This window comes from Rhopalosiphum maidis, chromosome 1 (assembly GCF_003676215.2).
Source record: "Rhopalosiphum maidis isolate BTI-1 chromosome 1, ASM367621v3, whole genome shotgun sequence".
NCBI lineage: Eukaryota > Metazoa > Arthropoda > Insecta > Hemiptera > Aphididae > Rhopalosiphum > Rhopalosiphum maidis.
This window is the reverse complement of record NC_040877.1, coordinates 77,775,210-77,803,151: the sequence shown is the minus strand read 5'-3', so window position 1 is coordinate 77,803,151 and position 27,942 is coordinate 77,775,210. Positions and strand designations below refer to the sequence as shown.

General features: G+C 28.1%; 1 protein-coding gene across 1 annotated transcript in view; it reads right to left on the bottom strand.

The window, feature by feature from the left end:
- The window catches only part of LOC113555508 (brain tumor protein), a 63,396-nt gene extending 57,950 nt beyond the window's left edge, over positions 1 to 5,446 (bottom strand). Inside the window, exon 1 of the mRNA XM_026959863.1 lies at positions 5,336 to 5,446. The gene's annotated coding sequence lies outside the window, so the exon portion shown is untranslated. The remainder of the gene's footprint in view (positions 1 to 5,335) is intronic.
- Between the last annotated feature and the right edge of the window lie 22,496 nt (positions 5,447 to 27,942).

The window sequence follows — 27,942 nt, the reverse complement described above, 5'->3', positions numbered from 1 at the left end:
GTTAACTTTCGTAGGTGTAGGATATACCTCGGATAATATAGATTAAAATAACCAATTGAAAATTGATGCGATTGTCATTATTAGTATTACTGTCGGACGAAGCCTTTACTGTATAGCCATTAGTCGTACAGATCTACATAACACAGGTAAGAACAATAAAAACAATGCATATGTATATAGTTTATGAATGTTTAATGAAATTTTTAAAACCAAAATATATTTTTTAAATTATCAATACTTGGTAAGTATGTTTTATATATTATTGTGATACGACATTTTTTTTTGTTCATATCGAATTGTTTCATATTTCATAGTATAGCATTAATACAGTCAATATGGGTCTGATAATTTGCAGGAAAAGAAATAAGATTCCTATTAAATTACGAGTATAGGCCTTTTTTGCGAGTCAAGTGCTACAATTTGTGAAACCGTTTTCTACCGGTGTTCAGTATTCTATAGTTCCTTTATTGCCGTGGGCCGCGTGTTCGTTACCGGTTCACCCAGCAGGTTGGGTCATGTAATAGTAGTGTCGTGTACACTGCATACTGACAATTCCAGTGGGGGGGGGGTTTATTTATATATATATATATATATATTATGTTTTGTAAAACGAGTTAGCTTTTTTTGAATTAGCTTATTTACTAGGAACTTCCGTAGAATAATTCATAAGAGATAAAAAATAAAAATATACATCATATATATCCATTGAAAACTACCATTACAGCATTTTCGCGATTTTATGTAGAGAAAAAAGCCAAGGTAGGCTATTGTGTAAACCACTCCTGTATACTCCTGTATATTTTATCTCGTGTAATTCGATATGATATTTTAGAAGTACCATTTCCACTCCTGATCACATGCATTACACTCTGTTATTTATTATTATTTATATATTGTGCGAAGAATATAATGTGTACGGAATTCCGACCGTCGGGCTAGTCGAATTGTACCTATAAGACGCAGAAAATTTTTAGTTTTTATATTTTCGGCGTCAATCGACGACGATTAGTAGTCGTTTCTCGATATAATTAAAAAACCACTTATGAGTTATAAGAGATTTCGTGTAGTTAAAAATGATTTAATTGAAAATAAATGTTATTCTGTAATATCGATGTTATTATAATAATTATTACAAGCAGATTATTAAATCGAAAACAATACCATATATATCTCATTAAAAAAAGGTAGTGATTTGAATATTAACACTAATACTTTTCATATGCTGTTAAATCATATATTCCGTATAACGTATGACTTTCCTAGAATCAGTATACAAAGTGTGATAAGAAATAACAGAATTGTACACACAAGTACATTTTTTTAACTGGGTTATACTGGCCCAATAAATAATTGTGTTGCTACACAACTCGATTTATCCGACGAAAAATGAAACGACAAAACCCACTCTATGTAAAAGTATAATAATAATTTAACACGTTAAATGACGAAATTAGAAAGATCATTTTGAGTTTGAGCATGTTCAAATGCATTGCAATCACTAATGTTTGTTGTAAAAATTGTATTGTCTTTTAATGTTCTTAAGTAAATTATTGTTAAACTCGATATTCATTGAATCTACTATATACTTAAATGAAATTACATATCTACATTCAACAGTCCTACAGGATACAAATAATTCGTTTTAAAGTTTTTAATAAAATTAAACACTGGTTTGAATTACATTAATCTTGTATGAATTTAAGTTTAGATAATGAGCTTTAAAATAATTTGTCTCGTTATCGAATATAATCTATTAACATTTTTTAAAAGAATAAAAAAAACCTAATACAAATATATTCTTAATGGTACATATATATATTGTACAAGTAATTTAATTGTGCTTGTTTTAATGTTATTTATCTTCGGGTCGTAGAAGATAACAGACATTTTTTAAAATTTAATTTATACAAAAGGCATGGTTTGTTTTGTTTAAAATTGTTTATCATGCTGTTTTTCTAACAATTGAATTTAACAAATATTTGTTATCAAGGAGACAACGTAAAAAAATATTTATACTAAGTTTAAAACAAATATTATACTGAAAATTAGGTAAGAATGGTATGAGTATGTCAAGATCTTCTAAAATGAAATACGCGTTTACACCGCGTACAGGCAGAAGTGGTTTTGAATAAATACTTATGTCATAACTTATGCAAATAACTAATAATAAGTGAATGCGGTTGTCGTTGAAGCAAATAGTATTAATAAACCATGTTTTATATCATACACAATTTCGTTTTAAATGCGTTTTAAAATACATATAAAATATATTTCAACGAATTAGAATAACATTCATAAATTACTCCGATGAGCACAATAAATTTATCGTATGTCATTTTTATAGTAAATAAAACTGATGATATAATGATATATATATAATGATATAATTATCATCGATCCATAGATGATATTTAGACAAACTGTTAATTAATTACATTACAATAATATATGCCGATTTCAAAAAATCATTACCTATTCACAAAAGTATAGCTTTAGGTATAATAAGACGATATATACGAATTTAACATAACATTTGAAACAATATTTAAATGAGTAAAAATAAGTTAGTCATTTTAGTTCGGTTTAATCTTATGTCTGATAGAGGAATATTGTCTACAGACACATATTTGAATGAAATTGAATGACACGGCTAAAACACAATCTATCAATTTAAATAGGTACATAATATATGCTTAGAAATAATGATTATGGTAGAAATTTATTTTTTGTAGATTTTTACTTATTAGGTTTTGTTTTATTTAATCAACATATTTATAAAATATATTCATACCACGAAAATCGATTATTTATATATTATAATGATAATATGTCAATGTTATTATTACTAGAACAATTAATATGCTGTACTCTATAATGTTATGTAAGATGTAACTATATACCATAAATAGGTGTCAAGTTCGCAGAAATAAGACATTATAATCAATAACTTAATCAGGTTTTTGTTATACTTGCATATTATATTATGTAAAATAAACGTTAATGAGTGAATTATGTAAGTAAATATTTGTAATTGTCATATTGTTGAGGATTATATTTAGTTTAAACTTTAAAGGTTAGATCGCTAATATTTTTAACCAATTATATGCGAAACCCATTTCGGTACTAATTAAATTACATAATTAATTAAACAAGTATTTTATTTTTTATATTATCTATATTTTGCAGTATTCACAACTTTGTGTATTTTAAAACAAAGCATTTTTTTAAATATTATTTATTCGTAGTTTTTATTTTAGTTAAAAAAAAAGTTCTAATTTAATTGTACTTAATGAGATTTTAATTTGTAAAAAAACTTTTTTCTCAATTTTTTAGAATCTTATGATGGTTTTGTTAATAATTTCTATCTTGCTTAACATAGTTTGAAAAATGTTTATTAAAATATATAGTTTACACAAGCTTTTATTTTTCAGATAAGATGATTTAAGAAGGCTATAAATATTTTTAAATAACATAATATGACGATGTTTAATTCAGTTTTTTATTTCGTTCATAAATACAGAGCTTTGAAATCTATGAACTCTGGAGTCTGGACAAACCGTTTATTGTGTATGTAAAATATGAAACATTGATGTGTACGTGCGTATATATTAAAATAATAAAATGGTACTTTATGTATTCATTGGGAATTTTTAACCGTTGAAACTTATAAGAATATGCTTTCTCGTAATCCAAAACTATAAAATTAAGTGTATTTTAGTGTTATAAAACATTTTAATTCCTTAAGATAATATCTAACGAAACACGCACATTGAATAGATTTGGTGCACCATTTATTTTGGATAGGCAAAGTATGAATGTATAATAGTACCTAACCTTGTATAAAATATATTACTTAAAATCGCATGCAGTAAGTTATATTATATAGAAAAAGGAACCACAAATAGAAATATTAAAAATAACTCCATTGCAATTAAAATAAACAACACGTGTAATAGAAAATAATATTATTACAAGTACATCCTAGCATAAAATTTGATTATCGATTATATATGTATAGGTTTATAAAAGATAAATGATAATAGTATGCTGTACTAAAACGTTAGTACATTAAATTGTTGCACTTTTTGTATCTTATTCTTTAGTGACTTAATTTTATGTAATAAAAATATAATTATGATTCCTTCGATAGAAAATTAGTGAATAATGTTTTACCGAAACTATGTATATATATTATAATAAACGTGAACATTTTTTGCTGTGTAGATAAATTTATTTGTTTTATAAAATACACGCGTTGTCAATGTTGTTAAAATGATGTTATAAATTTATGATGATAAATCTAAACATAATTAACACATAATAATATCATAATAAGAATAGGTGTTATCTTTTTTCTTCGTAATTGAATATCCAAAAAATGAAAATTAAAGATAATTTGCAGTATAAATGGAATACATCTGTCGAGATCATTGGAATTGAACGGAGTAATGAACCATCCGTTTTGTTTATTCATTGTTGACGACTTTATGGCGATGTCATAATATTATGCGCGCGATAGTATTATGCACTGATAACGAATGACATGCATTACCTATTATTTATGATACGAAATATAATAGTACGAAGCATCAACGTTTGATTTTCTTTACAGTTTTACAAGTACAATTTGCATTCATTTTTATGACCAATACCAATCACACGGTATTAAGTGCTTTCCCGACATTCCCGCACACGCGCACGCGCACAATTTCGCACTAGTGGTACTTTTATAACTTATAAGTAGTTACTTAACGCTATATTTTGTAATATCTTTCTGTGCGCGGTGTAACATGGACGGCGGACCTGGAGGTTGGACAGACGGTCACTGTATGATTGTACTCGGTGCAAGATCAATAAAGGAAGAGACTATATACATACAGAGGTACCTAGTAAATTTATGTCGTAATTGTATCGCAATAATCAACGGTAACGTATTCGTACATTTTTTAAATCTCGTGAAAACCAAAATAATTGATGAATCGAAGCACCTGTGTTAAATTAATAGTCCGCGCGACCGTGCTGATATTGTTTTACATTTTATTGGCGAAAACATTTTAAACGCATATTTTGGGATAGTTACGGAAAAAAGTTCAAACGTAGAAAATGTTTCAATACAATAATAGAACCGTTGTATAAACGGTGTCGCGACATTTTTATCCGCTTTGCGTTTGAGACCACCTCGCAGGCCCGCCTAGTCACAAACAACAAGCGGTTTATCGTGCACTGTTTTTTACATGTTTTGGTATGGTAATATTGGTAATACATCATATAATCGTATAATATTATTTTAATAACAACAATTGTATCCGTGACATAATGATTTGTATACACTTACCTATATCGACGACGGGCGAAATGGAACACAACAATCGACGAAACGGTAACGCGAAACGGACAACTGTATATAGTAATGAATCGCAATGGTATACTTATTATTAGTTATATTAGTTTGTTACATATTATTATTATGTATACGCAAATCAACGATTAGTAAAAAACAATGAAGTAGATGAAAATAAAAAATACCAATAACTTGGACGAAAATTAGCGCGCGTGCGCACAGGTGGAGTAGTAGGATAGATCACGGTGATTATTAACGAAGACTACCGACGGCTGGGGGAGAGGGAAGGAAAGCGAAAGAAAATCCTGATAAACCGCAGTAGAGTGATACGATTGATAAAACAGCCGGCGACTGCACAATAATAATAATAATAATAATAATAATAACAACAACAATAATAATAATAATAATAGTAATAGTGAAATATTATCACGCGTACGGAACGTCTTCTCACTCTCAAGGCGTGTCGACTGCACAAAGCACGACTCCGGAGTGCGCGACGCGTCGCCCAAGTTCAATGTCAAAAACGCGGTCGGCGCATCCCGTCCCCTCGCCGCCGCGCCGACATCGCTATAGCCGCCGCCGGCGGCGGCAGGGCTGCGGCCGAACTTTTTTCACGGCGACCCGCGGGCCGTGCGCACGTTTATAATATTGTTATTATAAGCGTGCGTACTGTATACAACGTATTCATAGTTCATCACGACCACGGTGAGTAAAGACTGTACGAATATAGCCGGCAATAACGGTGATGATAAAAAATATCGGCCACTGGGCATATTATTGTTATTGTTATTATTGTGTAAATGCGCCCCGATCCGCGGTTGTCCCGTGCACCGTACTCGACTGTTGTACAGCGATACACGCATATTGATCGGTGCGCGTCACAAAATCGTATCGATCGAATATCGTGTACACAATCGCCCTTATAGTCGTGTTAACGCCGAGCTATATCAACACGGAAAAAGGTTCTTTACCGGCAGTCGATATAGAGGTGTATGCGTAGTAATAACATTACGATAATATTGTTATACTACTGTCGTCCGTTTTTAGAATATTTCTACACGATGCGCCCGGGTCATATGAGCCACAATTCGAACAACTGTCTAAAAAAACCGTAAACCTTATTCACCGGCTAGTTCACCAAGAACAGTATATTATGTACCACCACGGCACCGCCACTGGGCCGTAGCGCGTAATTTTTTTCAGACTGTTTATTGTCTTCTAACTTATCACGACAATAGTACAATATATTTTATATCTGTGTACACAGTACACAGTCAACAGACGTGTGCCGTATACGTTACACCGTTATAATTCCCCGTAACAGTCTATCTGTGCACACACATTGAAGTGTACAATCTTGCATTACACATTTACACAGAGTGATCATTATAACGTCTAATCAGCTATAAACTTGTCATAATAGTACACGGTGATTGTATAATATATTGTCGGACTGTATACACTCTATGCGGGCTGATTATTTTATCGAACAACACTCATTATTATTTTAAAACGTATTAACGTTTAAAAAATATTTTTCATTTTACACAACTTCCGCAGTCGAAATAAAATAATATTTTCTTAAAAAAAGTCATATTTTTAATTTCATATTCTGAACCGGGTTAGGATACATGTACAAATCGAAATTCAGACGAGTATAGTTCATGAGCAATAGACTTATAAGTATTTAAAGTTTAGGTTACAGGAGTGGAGTGGTTTGTGGTTAACACCACAAAATGTTGGTCTACTACTCCACACACCTAAGCTTCTTATAACTTTTAAACTACACTTCCAAATTTTGATTTTTATGAATCAAAATTCTGTGAAAAATTTACTGATTTAAAAATATGAAATTAAAAATGTGTTGTCATTCAAAAAGGTAAAAACATAATTATTTTAAATAACAATTATTTAATAATTAAGTAATAAGTATATGTATTAAATGATAAGTTATGACAAATTACTTTGAACGCAAACTCATAAGAGTTTTTTTTTTTAATTTTAAAATGTGACGATAATACTAACTTAAAATCTCCATCAGTAAATTTCAGCTCAAAATGTTTGATCTGAATTTTAAAACAACACGTCACTTGTCTTACTAGACATATTGCAATTTCACCAATCTGATAAAATATTTCATAGTTTAATCTATACAATAATTATTGCCTACACTTAATAATATTTATAATCAGTAATAACTGTATAGTAATGTAAAGGTACATATTAAAATTATTATTTTATCTATGGTAAAATATTATTAATTTTATGAAAATTTAAAAGTTTGTATAAAATCAATATACCACTGGGTAATAAACGAACTTTTATTAATAGTCTACTAACGTCTAACACACGAAATGGATTACGTAAAAAAAATGACTCATATTATAAATAATACTCTTATATTCTTTAGAATTATTTTTATACTTATTATATTTAAAAAAAAAAAAATGTGTATATCTTTATCTAAAGTAATAACTAATAACTATGTGTATATTTTAGTATTAATTAATAATAACTTATTAATGCCGCCGGATAATAGTTTTATGTTACATATTAAACGAGATATTATCATAAAAAAAGAGCTGATCAATCAAATATTACAAATAAAGGCTACATTTTAAAATAATGCTACATATAATTTATAAATACGTGTATTATATTTTTTACATAGCACACGATGCTCGATTGTATAAATCAAGAATCAATGTGTAATTTCGACCTTCTGCAGAAGACAAATGTTGTTAAAATGAAATTGATTTTAATCCTTAAACACTATTCGCCCATTAAAGCAAAGAGAACGTAACATAATAATAAGATGGAATAAATGTGAAACAGTGCACCAACGCTACACCAATCACTCTGTAGTTTGAATAAGTTCGGTGTTGAGAAATTTCGTATAACGTAGATTTCCAACGATATTTCCAAGGTATATACGGTTAATCTTACCCCATGGCATATAGGGTATACGAAAAAATAAGTGTAGGGGTTGTGCGGCGCTTGCGCCGGAGCTTTTTAGGGTGGCTTTTATGAGCGACCAAGAGGGGAATGCACGCACGCACGTACACACAGACGCAGACAAACGTGAATTCTATTTCTACCGCACAGTTCTCTCTGTTCCTATATATCCATCTCGCATTCACCCCCATATACTACTTTCTCTTTCTCTCGTTCTATATTTCTTCCTCGACTACTCTCGATCTGCACTTACTTTCTATCTCTCTCTTTACCAACATCACTATGTGTGTGTGCGTGCGTACGGATGTTGTAAGGAGGAATATTGCCAGGAGCTTGGCCCCTTATTAAACTCGCACCCTCTCGCCAAATACACATAACGGCCACGACGCTACGCACATATAAATTATTCGGTCCCCATAATGAAGGGGGTGGGAAATGGACTGGATCCCTTCGCAGTCGCCGCAGCAGCAGTGGGTTTTATCTACGACGAGACGCTTTCGCCGAAACACCTGGGCTTGCCGTGATAATTTAACTTTGCGAAGAAATTTTAAACGCACCACACCGTCATCCCACTCGCTCGTTGTTCGGTAAGGTTAGGATATTATGTATCTAAAGTGCTCCAATTAACTTACGGCTGAACGGAATTTAATTACACACCAAAACAAGTGTTTGCTATTGCTACATCGTGTGCCGTTTTCTAAGACTCCGATGTGTAGTAGATTGTATATTTGTCGGACACTCGTGCTCGAGTGCGTACGTTACGTTACGCGTGGGTTTATATCAGTCTTGGCGTTTAATTTCACCAGACTAACAAAAATGCAATTTAAACAAAATATAATATTTCAATGATGTTACCGGTTTGCTTTTAACATTTAGACATGTATATCATCGAAATTCTAACAAAAATAATCTTAAAATGACTAAATATTTTAAAATCTTCGATTTTTCTTTTGTTTATGACAACCATATTAAAATAAAGAAAAGCATTTGATCACGAACATTGAAATAGGGTATCGTATTGACGTAGTTAAGTCTTATCATAAGATGTGTAAACTTTTTTACGTATTTAATATTCAAGTTGTACATATTATCGTATTGTTTTTAGTATACTAGGTATATAGATTATAGTGGTATGTACTAATCAAATATTGCATTTTTTTTTTTTTCATTGGGTAACAGTTTCGAAGAAAACGTCTCTGCTTCCTATTTCAGCTCGACGTAGTTCCGTCGCAACTTCCATAGGATTGCATATTTACATACGTTAAGTTAGTGCGTTGCCAACTGTTTTCTTACAGTTACGCCCTTGGAAGACTCGTTAAGTTCCGGATAATTATCGTCCGGAACCGTCCAGGCCTAAGGTTTTCAGACACCGGAACAAGCAATATCCTGAAAACTTCGTGACCGTCTGCTTCACCGACACAATTCAATGTTTAGAGTGTACCCACTAGGGACATAGGTAGGTACATAGCGGCACAATGCACATATTAAGTCAGTAAACTCGAACCGAACTTATCTAGACATTATTAATTTTTTTTTTTTGTTTTTCCAAACGCGTGCAAGCGTGATGAACGCATTGACGAAGAGGATTACAACCAAAAATAATATGCATATAGAATTTATTACGAGCATTTTGTATAATTGGCTATACATGCAATGTTTATCGTTGTCCTCAAAACTTTAAAAATATATAAATTATAAGTTCTGAAATAGGGTGCTATGTATGCATAAGTATATCCATACTAGATATTTGATTTGGTTCAAATTACTCGCGAAACACGACGGTAAACTAATATGGCATCGCAATAATTTCGCACATTATTCAAAGGGTTCAAAACGAGAACATCAATCGCTGCAGAATGTAATGATTACTACCAACCACAGGGTACAATTGGCGACGCCCCCTTCCCTCGAGCATTCATCTCGGTCATTCATTAAAACGTTTTGACTAATGAACGAAACTCGTCGTCAGCATGGTCCGTTGTATTCGACAAATCTGCGTGGACGACATTAATCCAAGAATTAATGACAGTATATCCTTTTGGAAATAAAAAAGAAATAATGAATTATTTTCGCTTACATTCGCATTTGTTGTATGTATAATTAATAATTATTTGTACTGTATTACGTTGGCACGAAATAAAAGCCACACTAATAATTACAATATTATTTTCAAACAACTAACTTATTATACGCATTACTATTAGCTAATATAGATAATTATAGTACCTTTACCAAAGATCCTTGCGAAGTTGCAAATAATTTTTGTTAACGTACCCGAGTAATTTTAAAAATACTGCCTTTAAAACATGTAGATATTTTATTATGGGTATTAGAAATTAGTTTTTAAATTACAAATGTATAATATTGCAATGGTCAATGTATTTCAAAACAATTTAAATATTAAATTTATTATACCACTTATAACGAAAAAACATGTAATAATACATGTTGGTAAATAGTTTTCAAAATACGATGGTAATAAATTAAATTTTCATTGTATTTTTGTTTAATTCTACCAATAATCTATTCTATTGTATGTTCAAAATTATGACGAGTTAGATGTTTTGTAAACAGATTTGTCATAGCTTTTACAGAACGGGGACACTGTGAACTATATTATGGAACAATTGACTCAATTATTCATGTTTCCAAGGTTCTTACCGAAATAGTTTGTAGGAGGACAAAGAGTTTATACAGTAGGATCTAACAAATTTAATTTCTTATCTTATAAAGGAACGCAATACAGACCATTTTCAGGTTGGCTTGGTATTATTAATCTAATGCAAGTTGATATTAGTTTTTCCAATTTAATGAAACGGGATATGTTATATTAAAGTAATGTATTTTTTTAAATAATTTTTTGTAGGTTTTCTATACCCCCCCCCCCCGATCTGTTATTTATAAAATAAATCATAGTTATAATGAATAACCAACATCGATGTAATTACGAGTCAAAGAGATGTACATTTTCTAAAATAAATACATATATTTAAAAAAAAAATAAGTTAATTATTTGAATGAAAAATTAACTTATGGTGATTAGCAATGATTTAATTTGATAAAGAACTAAAGAAGGCACCCCCATTAGTGAAGATTTATTTTATTTTCTAACTATAGTTAAAATACCAGCTATGCTTAAACTGACAACGGGGATTGCATGATAACTGATAAGCAAAGTAGTGCATTTACGAGGGGATTTGTATAATTTTGGTCGATTATGAAAACATTTATTTAATATTACAGTTATCTTGTATTACTTCAACTTAAAGAACACAAATTGATATTATATTTAAAATGAATAATTTCACTATTGGTGAATTTATTGATTGTAATAATGTTCTGAAATTGTTGAATATTATTTACGCCTTATTTATTTATGTACATATAGATTAGCTTAGATATGCCAAATTGAATACCAGTTAAATGGTTTTACTTAGATATGTTCACGAGATTTCAGATTTAATAACTAGTTGATAAATTATTGATCATCAAATTATGAGAATTATTGAACAATATTATTAAAAGGATAATGTATCATTTGTAGACATTAAATTAATTTATACTTGAAAATCAAGTGCCAAAACTATTTTTAAGACATCAAAAATATTACTACGCTTCGATTAAGAGGTATAAATAAATGAAAAATCTTACTTTAAAAAAATAAATATATACTTACCTATACTTATATTAAAAAGTAAAAACCATTTTATTTTTATAATAAGTAATGTAAAAGTATATAAGTCAAGACTATTTAAGAATAGTATCAAATATAATTTGTATGTATTTAAAAATATAATAGAAAGATTTAAAGTAAAGAACAAATAAGTGTGTGGGCTGTTAATACATATATATATTTTCATTTAATGAGATTTTAACTATAAATTATTATATCTCAGCAATTATTTTAGTTGTTTATATTATATAAGTATATAAAAATTGGTTTTGCCGGTGTTGGACATTTTAAAAATGTTAACAATAAAAAATGAACAATTATTAAGAACGAAAAACTTTAAGTTATAAAGAAAAAATGCATATGATAAGTCACGTAAATCTGGCAAAAGGGAAATTACAAGAGAACGATAGAAAGATAAAAGATTCAAAAGTGAGAAAAAAATGTCCTTGGGGGAAAGCCGTTAAGTTGAAACGAATATTTTTAGGACCGAGTTTATAAATGAAACAATAAATTATGTAACAACTGCATTTATAATAAGCAAAATTTAATTACAAGTGTATATGAGTTGCTTTTGAACGAGTTATATAATAATATAATATAATACGGATCTTAGGAGTCGTTTGCCTGTCATATTATAAATAATAATTACTGTGAGTAATAAAGTTTGAATTAATGTTTAGGTAATCAATACATACAATAAACTATATTCAAATTATATATAAAATCATTAAACATACCTAATAAGTAATATAATATGTGTTAACCAATGAATATATAATATAATATATATACTTATATTATAGGTACATTCGATTTGTGTGTATTATTGTATTAGCGTTTATATTTATTGAAAATCAATATTAACATATCGAATTTGTTTTTTAGTTTTATTCGCTACAATAATTTAAATATGTGAAACTTAGAAGTATAATCTGTTATTAAACTAATTACAGTTTGAAGTTAATTCTTTACTAAAAAAGGGTAAATATTAAAATATAATCAACAAAAATGTATATTGTGTTTCACGATCAGTTATACATAGTTTTACGTAAGAACGTAAATTAAGCATTAGTTTGAACGTTTGTGCTGATATGTTTATTAGAAGATTTAATTATTAAAATTATTAGTAGGTATTGTGTATAAAACTACAAAAATCAAATAATATGCATGCTAAAGAAAAATATAAAGTAATAAATTTAATTTTTTCAAATTGTGTAATGTACTAGACACTAGTATACATTTATTTTTTATGATACAGAATTAATTAATCAACTGTATGATACATGTTAATAAAATTAAAATTAAAACCTAATGGCGTGTGTAAGTGAAAGTGTAGTGTGCAGGGCACCCACGGGGGCCGCTGTGCTGGAGTACAAGGTCCTGACTATTTTTAAACGAATTCGAATTTAATTTTTGAAATTTTGATATATATTAAATAATATTTAATAATAAATATGTATTGCAATTTTGATATTTTAAACTGCGGATTAACCATTATAGTTATAAATTATAATCGTGTATACTGTAGGGGGATACCCGTATTGATTGTAATGACGATAACTATTTTCGATAAGAATTGATTAGATTTATATACCTGCCTCTAGGCTATATTTTACAAAAGAAAAAACGTCTTCTAATAAGTTTGGAAATTCTTGAATACGTGGCAAAGGTCAATAACGAGTGAAAAACAATTATAAATTTATATTACTCTTTTATCTATAGAGACATATCGGTTCTACAGTAAATTTCGATGATGTCATAGCTGAGTGTGTAAAGCTCGTAAAATGAAATTTTAAATTAAATAAAAAATACAATTACACAATGTAGTCAAATTAAAATATACTGATTTTTTTTCATTTGTCTTTTAAAATATATTGTAATACAAATAAAAATAAACAATGAGATAATAATTATTCTTAAATTTCTTATTTTTCACTTTTAAAATGTATGGTAAATATTGTATTATTGGAATCAGCAAGTTTTATAAATGGCCCCGTAAAAACATTTAATACAGCGGTGTTACTTGAGCATAATATAATATTTAACGTAAATATCTACATTAAAATACAATTTGGATATATGATTGTAGAGATTGTGAATAATTATAACGCGTTATAAATTGTAATGTTTGTTAGATGTTTGTCGATCGAATCAGTCAAAATCTCTGAAAAATAAACGATAATACAGTATACTAACATACTAAATTACTAATATTTAATGCGGTATCGTATATTACTTACATATAATATACGCAATATTCACATATTATATAATATTATTATAGTTGTATTTAACAAATTGTGCTCTGGCCACTTTGGGTATGAATTATTGTTATTTGTTATAAATCCGAGATTCGACTTATCCTAAACACGTTTCGTTGCAATGATTTATCAATCGTCACGAGTTGAACGATATTTTGGGTAACGTGGTTTACATACAGAATTTCTTAGCGTCTGTGACTTGATCCCTTCTTTAATCAGATTATATAAATAGCTTATACATTATGTTGAGACGAAAAAAAAAATCGCTTATTTACATGAATGGAATAGAAGATAGAACACGTATAATGACGAAGACTATATTATACGGCTCACGTGTGAATTTATCGAAATAATAAGCCTGTATAAATAGTTAATAGGTAAACGGTTACTTTGTAGTATCTATTATTTAATTTGCATACCACGGACACACTTTGGACAGTGAAAATAAACTGGGTAATGTATTTTAAAAGATGAAATAGATTAGATTGCTCAAGACTTTAGATATTTAGGTCTCTCGAATTTTTATAATATTATTATTTTATTTATAATATCTACTCGTATTATAAACTCATTAGTATTTAAAATCTACAGTCAAACTATATAGTTAAAATATATGGCCACCTGAAAATACTTAATAACATTTTTAACTATAATCATGTAAAATATATACATTTTTTTTTATCTGAAATAGTACAAACAGCTCACATTTTTCATTTTTCCTATGTGGCCATCATAGTGTCATACAAAGTGTCAAAGGTTACTAGGTACCAAAAATACATGGCAACAACCATATAAATATGGTATTTTTGGTCTGGTTTACATTTATATCTATAATTTAATGTACCTCAATTATATATTGTGAATATAAAAGGTTTATAATTTATAATTATTTAATACCTATATAAAACTACTATACTACTATTTAATACAGTACCTATACATAATATATTATAAAAATTATTTGTTTTTTATTTTTTTGTTTGCAACAAAGGTAAAATACAAAAATCACTACAGTGATAAAAAATAAAAAAAACAACTAGTAAGTATGGACGTGAATGTGCACTTAAAACGTTTTTATATTTAGTTTACGTTGTTTTCGTGAAAAATGATGCAGGTGCTATCCGCAGTTTGCAGTCCATCCACCAGTGCAGTAAATACGTATAATAATTTATTATTTTCGGTCCAGACGATTATTTTTGAAAACAATATCGTTAAAAGAGAGAAAAAAATGTGTAGATATTATAGTTGATGTAAGTACCGAAAATACGTTTCGATGTTATTGTTTTATTATTGCGCTGAACATTTTGAAATTCCGTTGCCAGTATACTGCAGCATTGTCCCTTTGTGTTGCGATATTACCCGTGCTCAGTGCTCTCTTATTATTACTATTTTTTTTAATTGTTTTCTTTTAATCGCTCGAATGGAATCTCACACGAAATCCCCAGAGAATTTCGTCGCAGTGATATACATATACGTTATTTATCGTTTTATAAAAATATATCGGAAGACGTAATAACTATCATAATACGCTCTTCTGAAATTTCACCGTTCTGTTGACTGATCCTTCTTAAATAGTTAAACATCAAAGAAATACTGTGAATTAAGCACTGGCATACACCAACTATAATGTACCAAGTATTATGTTATTATCATAAAACATTGGTTCTTCATACCAAATCATACCCATACAAATGTACAATAGCGTCTTATATATTGCAGCGTGTTGTTGTTATTTTTGTCAAGGAAAGTGTCTAGAACTTTACATGTACCTATTGCAGGTTACTTACGTTCAGACATTTTTGAAATATTACAAACGTAATATGTTTTCTTATCAATTAGGTATCTATTGGTAAGTTTCGTTTAAAAGAGAAAATATAACCTCGTCGTAATAGATATAGTACTTATACATGATTTACCTAATAGAAAATAGTTTCAATAATTTTGACTTAAATTATAATAATATTGAGCATAAAAGAATTTTTATAAAAATTGCATTTTCTCATAACTATAATTAAAAAACGTGGTAAAAATAGCAAATGCTTACGACAGTTTAAGCGGAGTTAATCACTCTAGTATCTAATTTGCTTCACGACCCATCATTCTGATACATTTAAATTTTGAAAATATCTTAAAAAAAGACTTAAGTACCTGTTCTTTGTACACGTTAAAAATTTAAAAACAAGTGATACAATTAAAGATGAAAATAAAAATGTTTATTATATAATGAGTATAAAACTATTAACTGCAACGTTATTTAATAAAATAATTCATGTTAAAATTTCAATATAAAAAGAAAAATAACCTGTTCAGTAATTCTGTTATAATCTGTTATTCGTCACACAATAGTTAGAATAATAATTATTATGTATAAGCAACAGCAAACAATGCTTGTTTGGACCAGTAGTAAAAAATTTCAATGAAAAATTTGAAAAATTGCAACCCTTCTAGGCCAATTATTAATTATTTATACAAGGAAATTGTAATTTATTATAAAATTGTTGGTTAATAATATTTAATTTTTTTTTTTAATTAATCCTTGTTGTGCAGTATTTACGTGCAGTAGAACACTAAGTCTGAAATACTTAATAATTTATTAGAATATATATAAAAGAAAAAAAACCATAATATACATACTTTAATCGGTGATAAAATTCTATCGAAGTATAATAGGTTTATTGTTTATAGTGCAAGCTGCTATATTCAACGATTCGTGTCGTTACAATGGTAAAATATTAACTCACTGAATTCGTGCCATATTCCTAATCAACCCGTTATTGTCCATAATATTTTAATAATGCTGAAGATCTAGTATACGTGATCACGAATGACTAATTCTCTATTAGGGGCAGGGCAAGTCGGCGAGTCAGCGGTTTCCGTTTGGACTGTCACGTGTCGGTTAATTGTGCTCTATATATAGAGCTATGTGTTAAAATCCATATAGTGGACTATCTTGTATTACGTTTTGTGTTAGTTATATATCATTATTTGATATGTTTTTGGGGTCCCTCTACATTTTAAGAGTTCTAAGATAATTAAAATCAAAATAAACTTTATTGTTATTAAATACTTTAAAAACTTTAAAAGTAAAATCTAATTTTTAGTATATATATTTATTGTAAACATTAGTGTTATAGCTATTCAGATAATTTTATAGATTTTTCATAGTTTGTTTTGGTGAGGACATTGGTCCTTATTAATTTACCTCATTGGGAGTATAAGCCAAATTAAGAACTGGGACTAAGAATAAAATAATTAATATTGTTACATGAATATATATAAATTATATTTTGGTGGGGTCGGTAGAGGGAGTTAATTATTAACAGTTACTTTAGTTATTTTATATTATCAAATATATATAATCTCATTGATTAGTTATACCCAGTAAACTAATTTTAAGTGCGTATATGTATACTTGCACATGGATAGTTTAAAATTTATAGTGAATTGCTTTACAAAAATGTACTTTTGAAAAAAAAATGCACCAAGAAATTATCTTGTCCTGTACTAGTTTACTAATACCCGCAAGTCTTGTAGCTCCATGTTAACATATTATTAAAATAGATTACAGCAAATAAGCATTTCAATATTTCGGTACGTATTATGTTGTATGATAATGAACAAGTAAAATAAAATATCAACATCTTGTAAGGTAAAATATGCGATCGACGATCGTTATAATTTAATATTCGTTTATGATCACTTATACCATCAACCGTCGTGCCTTGAATGTTTTGTCGAAACCAGGAGACACGAACGTTTGTGCAGCATAAATCGACACGAACGCGCTTAAGCTGCGATAGAAAACAAAATGAAAAAACGAGAAAACGATTACTAATTATTATGTTATTATATAATTAAGTCGCGCACTCGGACATAATAAAAACTGCAGACGCGTCGCCAAATATCCTTAGATCATATATTATGATCTAAGCAAATTACTAATGATAGTTGATAGACATAAAAATGTTGTGCGCAAAACGATCATATAATGCTGCGCTAGAGGCGGCGAACGTCAGCTGATTTGTTTGCAACGTGACGGTAATATAAAGCACTTTTGTGTATAGTATAACGTATGATGTTATTTAAAGTCCCACGGCAGGACACTAAGAATCTTTTGAGTTCCCCCGCTAGTGCACTATAAACAAGTATAGGTAACGTATACACTAGGTTTATTACAATAAAATATATATTATGCATAGCATACGCTAATATTTAAATTATTATCATAATTACCACGAAAAGCAATGAGTCCAATGAGATCTATAAAATTAATCCATCATGATAATACCCTATGAAATCAATTTCAAATCTAAAAAATTGATCAATTAGAACAATACAACTGTATAAAAAATAACAGGAACCCAATATTTTATTCATTTTTTTATTTATTATTATATACAATAAAGTAAAAAAATGTTATCTAAGTGTAGTGATGCCGGGCTAATAAAAATTGTGAAATCAAATGTGCTGAATTGGAAAAGAATAATATTCAATATTTTAATGGAAAAAATTATCATTAGGTGAAGCGATCGTTTTAGTGCATTTATACCAGGGGTGGTCAAACCATGGCTCGCGCCATAGTCTTTTGCGGCTCGCATCTTATCGTAACATTTTTACAAAAAAAGTTTTTTATATGAATTTATGTATGACTTCTTTTTTTTTACATTTTGACTCTTCCATATTTTTCTTAATATATTTGGTGGCTCGCGAGTCTCTCCTCGCTCGCCACCCCTGATACATACTAAGCGTATACACTATACACTATACAGGTATATGACACCGTTGTGTATAGCGTACAAGGTAAGCATTAATGTATATACTATAAATGCACAACGCGAGTAATATTACTTGTATATATTATATTATATTACATTAACAGTTAAAATAATTCTTTCACTTCATATAATTAATGAAATGTTCAAGATTGTAAGTTTATCTCATTTGAAACTTTTTTCATATACACATGGTAATCTTGTGAAAATCAATAATTAGCATAGCACAGTTTCAATTTTATACTTTAAAGAAGTTGGGTTAAAAAAAGTTGTGCCAAACAAACACACGAGAGGTTTTGCCGAGATAATATTGTTTTACTAGTTTTTTATTTTTCTACTAAAAATGTTCAATAAAAGTCATCTTAAAATAAAAGAACACCTTCTACATTACTAAAGTTTGATTTCGGGACAATTGGCCATTCGAAACACATTTCATATGGGATATTCTAGATTTGGCCGCGTAACGTATCCTTTTACCGCACCACCACCCGAATATTCCTTATGATAATAATTAGACTCATTTTACCACTGTAATCATGTGAAATATGATAATATAAATAGTCTTTCTATAACTACTAAAATAAGTCATCGACTGTGTTGGAAAATTTTGATGAATTCTATATTATGTATAATTTAAAATGTTCATATATATACTGTGTAATCTATGACGTATGTACATCAGCTATGTGAATCGTACGCACTAATGGCGAAACCATAAGGATAACAGAGATAACCAGTTATAGAATTTGTATAGAGTTTGTAATAATAATATTGCATAGTAAACATAAGTATACATAATGATCTATAGTTTTTTTTTAGGTATAAACAGTAAATTATCATAAAAAAACAATATACGAGTATATATAAAAATAATACAACTAATCTCAGGAGTATTTTTATTATTTTGTACTCGTTAGATTGTTTAACCATATTATGGTAAGCGGAAATCGAGTTGGGTGGGTTAGTTTCTATTAAACTGTTGTGGGTGGAGTATAAAGCTTACATTTTTTCATACTGATATTCTTTTGACTGACAGATATTATAACACTTACTATATTATTATAAAAGATTAAAACTTATTTTGATCTTTTGTCATTTTTTTTATTGACTTGTATTTTGTTTTGCTTTAACGACTTTTAAAAGAATATACATACTTTTCTTACGCGTTTTCGTATAATAATTACCTATAATTTATTTATTAAAATCTTGTTAGGCTGATAGTTTAAAATAATTCATAATCTATTGATAATGGATGTTAAAGTTAAAATTGTGTGGGGTTAATTTGGTGTCAAAAAAATGTCATCAAATAATAATATCTAATATTTTAAAAACATTTAAAATATTTAATTGTTATTGATCTACGGATAATTAAATATTAAATTGAAAAGCAACAAAGTCAGAAAGTGTTGACATATAATTTTGAAACTGTTGTGGTTGAATTGACCGACTGTATGTGGGAATTTAATTATATTTGATATATTTTTTAACCTTATATAATATGGGTATATAGTTTTATATTAGTTATTGTTACAATTATGGGCAAAATATATTCAATAGTGTTTCTCTCGCGAATTTGCTTGTATAATATAGATTCTTTGTCTTGAAAATACTACTTGTAAAAATGAGTAAATATACAAGTTTACTATATAATATAATATATATATATATATACTATACATTATATTCGTCTTATTGCAACAATTAAAAATATTAATTCGTTTTAATAATGTATAGTACGTGTAACAATTTTTTTTTTTTACAATCAAATAAACATAATTCGTACTTTTATTTCATATTTTACTTTCCTTAGGGAAAATTTGGATATTTATCATATATAAGGAAAATTTTATTTTTATTTTTTTATAGTTTCCTTGACAAAGTCATTTAGACTTGTTGATTTTATAATACATTGTTTTTAATATATTAATAAAGTAAAGGATATCATAATGGTTATATTATTTATAATTAATAATTATAATTATTTTTTTTTTTTTAATTATTCATATGTATACGTATACCTACTATGTTTTGAAGTTTTTGCATGGTGATTTTAGGAGTTCTGCTTTAAAAAATAATAAATATGGTTTTGTGTGTAAAATTATTGTAATATTATAGTGTACGTTACTACGTTGCTTACTTCAAATTAGTTCTTACGTAGTTACGCTCCAACTAGTGTAAATGATTAAAAATCTGAGTATATTTCATTTAATTTTACTTTGAATTTTAAAAGCGAAAAACTAAATATAATGTAAAAGGAAAACAACAAAAATTTGGATCACTTTATGTGAAAATAAAAAGAAAAAAAATAATATTAAAGTACCTATTTCATTTTCAAAAATTAGATTTGCAAAAAGTCCGAACAACATATCTATTTTAATATTACAATTCATTTTGGCGTTAGCGATCATAATACTATATTACTATTAAGTATGTATGAAATATAATTATTTACTTAAATAATTGTATAATACAGTATAAGTATAGATATACTTTACTTTAAGTATACCGTACGTAAAATTTGTAAACAACCAATTACATCCATATTTGTGACATGATCACATAATATGTTGTTCAGTATACTTTTGTATTTTATAAAATCATATTCAATTATTCAGTTTTAGTATAATTTTTCAAATTTTAATTAATTTTTTTAATGAAATTCGAAATTGAATTTTAATCGACTTTAGCTGAAACTATAATAATATGTTTGTTTATATATTACTATATTAATATGAAATGCAATTATAAATTGAATGAAATGTTTCAACTTTTAATTTTTAATAGAACGTGTGTGTAGATTATGAGTTTTTAGTTTACTAAACAGTATACGACAATATGTGCACAAAAACTACCCAGCTTTAATAGTACTTTAATACATTTTATATAATTATAACTCAAGCGTGGGTTGTTAATTATGGCTTTTACCTTTTACTGATGAACGATAATATTTAATTGTTACAGTGGAATGGTTTAATAGAAATAAAACTTACCAATAATGGCCATCTCACCCATCTGCCTAAATCACTAAAATATACAGGGTTATTCACTAAGTTTGCGAACCTTTATTTTTTCTTTAATATATTTTTTAATATAATAAATTTAATCAATTTCTGGTTTTTGAAATTATTAAATATACTTAAAAACTATATTTTAAAATTCTATAATATAATTGTTGACTGATGTACTATTTAATGAGTTTTCTATGACAATACAACTTCTATTTTTCAAATTATAACTTCTCTTCTTTTTTGTAAATTATTTAATGGCTATTTTTTTGGTAAATGTTTGATGTATTAAAATAAAAATTCGAACAAATAGTTTTTGAGATACTGAATTTTGTATACTTAGGATACTACGAGTAGGTCAATGATATTGGGTTACAAGGTCCAATATTACATTTATTTTATATTTTTGTAAAATAATTTTTAAGAACTAACTATTCTTAGTATAAACATTTCAATAACTGAGGAGCTACTCGTTTATTTTTCAAATCAAGAACATCACATTGGAAGTGTCCATTAAAAAAGAAGAATCTCGTTTTAAAAACAGAATTTTTTATCACTGCAAAACACTCCTTAAATAATATAAAATATTTCAAGAATTTAAAAATTCATTATTTATCGAATAAAAGGTTTAAATATACTTGATGGAGTACTTTGTGTAGCCAAATATTGTTACTATTAGGTAGAAGCAAAATTATTAATTCATTTAAATTTTTAATATTGTTTAAATAAAATAAAATAGTTTTTTATAAACAAATACAAATACATATACATCTATTTACCTTTTATTTTTAATTTAATAATTTATTTATTACCATCTATACTCTGTATCACTGTATGTATACACTAAGTAAATTTTATTTACTGCTAAATTTGAAATGTAAGTCATGAAAAAAAATGTCCATAGTTAGGATAGGTTAACCTGAATATTAATTATAAATTGTGATTACATAGTTCCTTTTATTTGTTAAGTGCTGAGTCAGTATTTGTGCCATGTATGGCTTAGTATTAGTTTTGGGTCGCAACATTGTTTTTATTTAGTACTATTTTGAGTTCATTTACATTCTTGGTGATTCCGTTGTTGTTCTATATGAATACGAATAAGGATGTTATTTTTTTTTATTTTTTTTAATAACAAAGATGAGCGGTAAGTAAAGGATTTATTAATGATTTTAAATCAAAATTTAACTGAATTGGCTAGAGTTACAGAAACTACTTTTGAAGAATTGATTGTTTGGTTAAAAGTTTTTTAAGGGTGTAGAGGAAAATCTGTCGAGTTGATTTGTGGTTTATCGTTAGTGTAAGAAATTTCTGGCTAAGATAATTTATTTTCAGACCAATGATTATCTGATTGAGATTTCCGAAATTTATTTATGTTTTAACTTTAAAATAATAAATTAAATTATGATTATTACATTTCTCGAGATTTTGTCGTATACATTTTCAATAAATTATTTTTACTATTGACAGCTTAACATGGTTAGTTACTCAATAATTTAGTTTTATTAATTCTTATTTCTTAGTCAAACATCATAAAAATATAATACAACATTTCTTATAAGTTGTTTTTACAAAAATTAAAAATATTAGAAACACTTATGCACAATTTCGTTTTGTATGGGATGATATTTGAAGTTAAAATTTTGACAAAATTGTATTTTTTAACAAAAATAAAAATTTCAATTTTTTTTTGTGACTAAAACTTTTTACCTTTAAACACATAATTGTTATTTATTTTCCACACAATGGATTTTCAAAATATTTAGACTAATTTTAGGTATTCACATCACTGCTCATACCATACCCTTTTTGCAGATTGACATTCAAGTTGATAACAAATCAGGTTGTTATGTTCTTTTACATGATATCATTATAGAATTTAGATTTTTGATTTTGAATTTTATTTAAAAATTAACGCTAACAATAATAGTATAAACAGATTTATATATATTTTTTTATAAGTGGACAACGATCATTGTGTTATAAAAATAATAATATTATATTCACTATGTCGGAAAAAATAATTAAACAATAACTATTATTCAATTGTTTTGCCCCTAAATCTTTTAAATGAGTGTTAGAAAAGTGGAATGTCGTAAATTAAATTTAAAAAAAAGTTTGACGATAGTTAAAATAATATGGTGAAGTGTTAGAGCGTAACGATATTCTATTAATAATATTGGCGAAAACCCATATATACGGACCTGAATAGTTAGTGCGTAACTGCGTCACTATACTCGGCCTTTAAAAATGTGTAAAAGTTGATTCTACTTCAATGAGTACGATAACGTCTGAAAACATCAAAATTAAATCACTTAATTTTTCAATATATAAGTGCCAAGTGATGGTCTACTCTTAAATGTTAAGTTTTTTGTTTTATCTTTATGTATGCCATAATGGTTTTAGGAATTACGATATATATATATTATATATCACATATATATACTTACTTTATAACAATATTTTAGCATGTTTATACTTTATTGGTGTATTGTACATATACATAAGTCATAAATTATTGTGGATAGTAATTTTTTTCAGTAATAAATAATTGAAAATAATGAAAATATTTTAGATATACTAATGTAAAACTTAATTACCTATTATTACAGCTGTTATTTAGGATAATGGTTGTTCACTTAAAAGTTTTGATGTGAAATACATACAATTAGCGGTTAACCAGTGTTAAAATTTGTTTAGTAAATTAAGGCTGATTTGAAATTTATTAGAAAACATATAGTATGGGTTTATTAATGAATAATAAACATTAAATAATTGTATAAAAAGCCATTACGGTGAAAAATAATTAATTTTTCTACCGATGTTATGGTTATCTAAATAATGTTGACGGTAAACAGTATATATTAGCCAAAAGTTACTGTTTTGGTTATTTGCTAGTCGTGTTTAACTTTTTAATTTTCATTAGTTTCATATTTTGTTTTTACGGCGGTAATTCTTCATGCAGTAAACGTTAAAATTATTCTGTTTCTCTGTCAAACAACTTTGACCCATAACACACGGGTTAGCCAATTTGTATACGGCCGCTGGTAATATTAATTAAAAAAGATTTAGCTTTGAAATTAGAAATCGAGAAAAATTAGAGGTCGCGTTATAGGTTTTCTTTATTATGAACAATCACGCGTCATAATATATTTTTATATAAAGATATAAAAATACAACGCTCGTTGTTAGAAACAATAACAGTATAATAATATGTACATTTTTTTTATTTATCAGTCAATGGATATTTCTAAGATTTTTTAAAATTAATACAATGGGCTGAGTGAAAGTCGTGGATACTATTTAATATATTATATTTATTTTTTTGTTTAGTGTTTAATTATTTGTTTTAGGAAAAATAATAAATTTAATTATTGAAGGTTAGGTTATTTCTAGGCTAATTATGTGTAAGCCGACGAGTTGGATTATCAGGGAAAGTGATGGAAAAAAAGTTGGATATAACGAGTTAGAATGATTATTCGTATTTTTATGACATTTTTTATGTAATAGTATGAGAATAGCGCAAACATTTTCAAAATTTTAAGGTCTATCTATGAGGATAGGTTTCTAACGTATCCAATGAATGATAAACTAATAACTGATAAGGAAAGTATTTAGGTATATTGATTAAAATGATAAAAAAATACTGATGTTTGATATTTTATGCGTGTACCCGTCGATATAACTAGGAGAGCTCATACCATCATCATAGTTGTTATAACTCCATATTACATTATATTTTAATGGACTCCGAAATTCCTAAAGTGGCCCTCCAAAAATATTAATTGGTGATTTCAACCATTAAATAGTGGTTGGGTAGTAGTGTAAAATGTGTTCACTATTCATATATAATGATTGTACAATCAAAAACGTCCTCTCGAAAGTTATCGAGTAGTCAAATCGCTGTTGGATTAGTGTATTGAACCAGTCGTATCTCGTGTTTGCGGAAATATTTGGCAATCTCGTCCTGGTAATCATAAAATCTCAGCGGTTTCTGTCGTACCGATTAGGTATTTTGCCACACTAGTGCAGAGAGCGATGTTTTGACAACGTTGAGTTATTATTTTTTTTTATGACAATTTCATAGTTTTTGCAAGACTGTCTAAACGAACAATTTATGCACACTTAACTTATGTTGTGCACCTTGTGTCATCGGGAATTAAAAAAATTAAACAGACCTAAAACCTACCCTAACCGCTTTCCTAAACATAGTGAATGTACCGCAAACGACGAGGGTTTTTTATCTTTGTCTTCCGATCGAGCGGTAGGTACGCCATAATAATATTATCATAAATATTATACCTATAATATAATAATCGACTGACGAATTTGTTTTTTCGATAGTTCTTAAAGTATAATATTTCCTATCTACTTATAAAATGTACCTTATACATTTATACCCCATTGGTAGGCAATACACATTCGCACAGTATTCTGTGCAGGATGTACATATTATATTATAATAGGTATTCCTCCTACTCGACGGAATGTCTTGGTTCGCCACAGGTGGCCATAAAACACATTTATTATTATTATTGTTATATTGAAATACTCAATGCGAAGGGACCGACCGATTGTCCATATTCATCGTGGACTCGGCAATGGCGGTGGTGGCGGTGAAGAAGGAGCGCCGTGATCATTATATATTATTATAATATACTCATGTGCGTTCCTATATTGTACATGCGAAACTTGTTGTGCAGTGTATAATATGTTATAATATATATATATACACAAACACACGAGATAGGCCTTGTGTGTGCACAAAAGGACATATTATATTGTATGTAAGTATACGTGAAAAATGCGGGTCCGCTGCGACGCGTTCAAAAACAGCCCTTCTCGAATATGTCTCCGCGGGCTGCAAAAAATGAATATAATAATAATAAAAAAAATTGTAAATATAAAAAGAGGCGACCGTTTCTTTCTTCTTTTTATTCGTTTTACCTTTGCTTATCTTACCGCCATAATCTGCAGCGCGCGTTAATTCACAATGGCCATTTTTCTCTCACTCTCTTGTCTAGTCGTCAACGCCATCGGTATACTCCACGTATATTATTATTACACGGTCGTCGCGGCCAGCCGGGCGGTTAACGTCGTACAGAGCGATTGCGCAGGGTACCCGTATGCATATTATTATTATGTTATAATTTGTGTACGCGCCGCGTATTATGTACGCTCACCGTATGGGGTATGCCACATACCTGACAAACAAAAATATGATGAAAATTTTAATCTATAGATCCCACAGCCGTTTTTTCAACCCTCTCCCTCGTCGATCGTCATCGATAAACTGTGTAAAAATATATAATGTATTATAATAGCTGTACCTTTTTTAACCGTCCAAAAATTGATTTGACGTAATTCTTTATTTTAGTTTTTTTTTTTTTTGATGGTATATACCACCTATATACCTTATACCTATACCAAATACGTTTCAATATATTAATATTAATAACTGTTCAAACATTATTGAATATTATACATTTGACACGAAATAATAATCAATTATACCAATCGTCTGACAATTATCATTATATTATTGTGACAGGATTAAGATAGTTGAATATACGTTTTTTTACAAATCGAAATATTATAATAGCACTTATAATACAAATAATAACATCATATAAAAATATGCATACTTAGAAATATATGTACGTGTTTAATTTCAGTTTGATTAATAATGTTGTAGACTTCGAGTATTATAATATTATAGTTTAAAAGTATTCTTTAATTTACTATCCATAACCGCTCATTTAATATAATATGAGAAACATCGTGCGTATTATGAGGTATCACCTACCCTTTGTCGTTAATTGTACATGGATAGCATTTACAAATCTTAATAAATTCAAGAATCGAACACGATAATAATATAATAACATGTAGGTAGGTGCATTGGAATGCATCGGTGCATTATATTATATAGGTA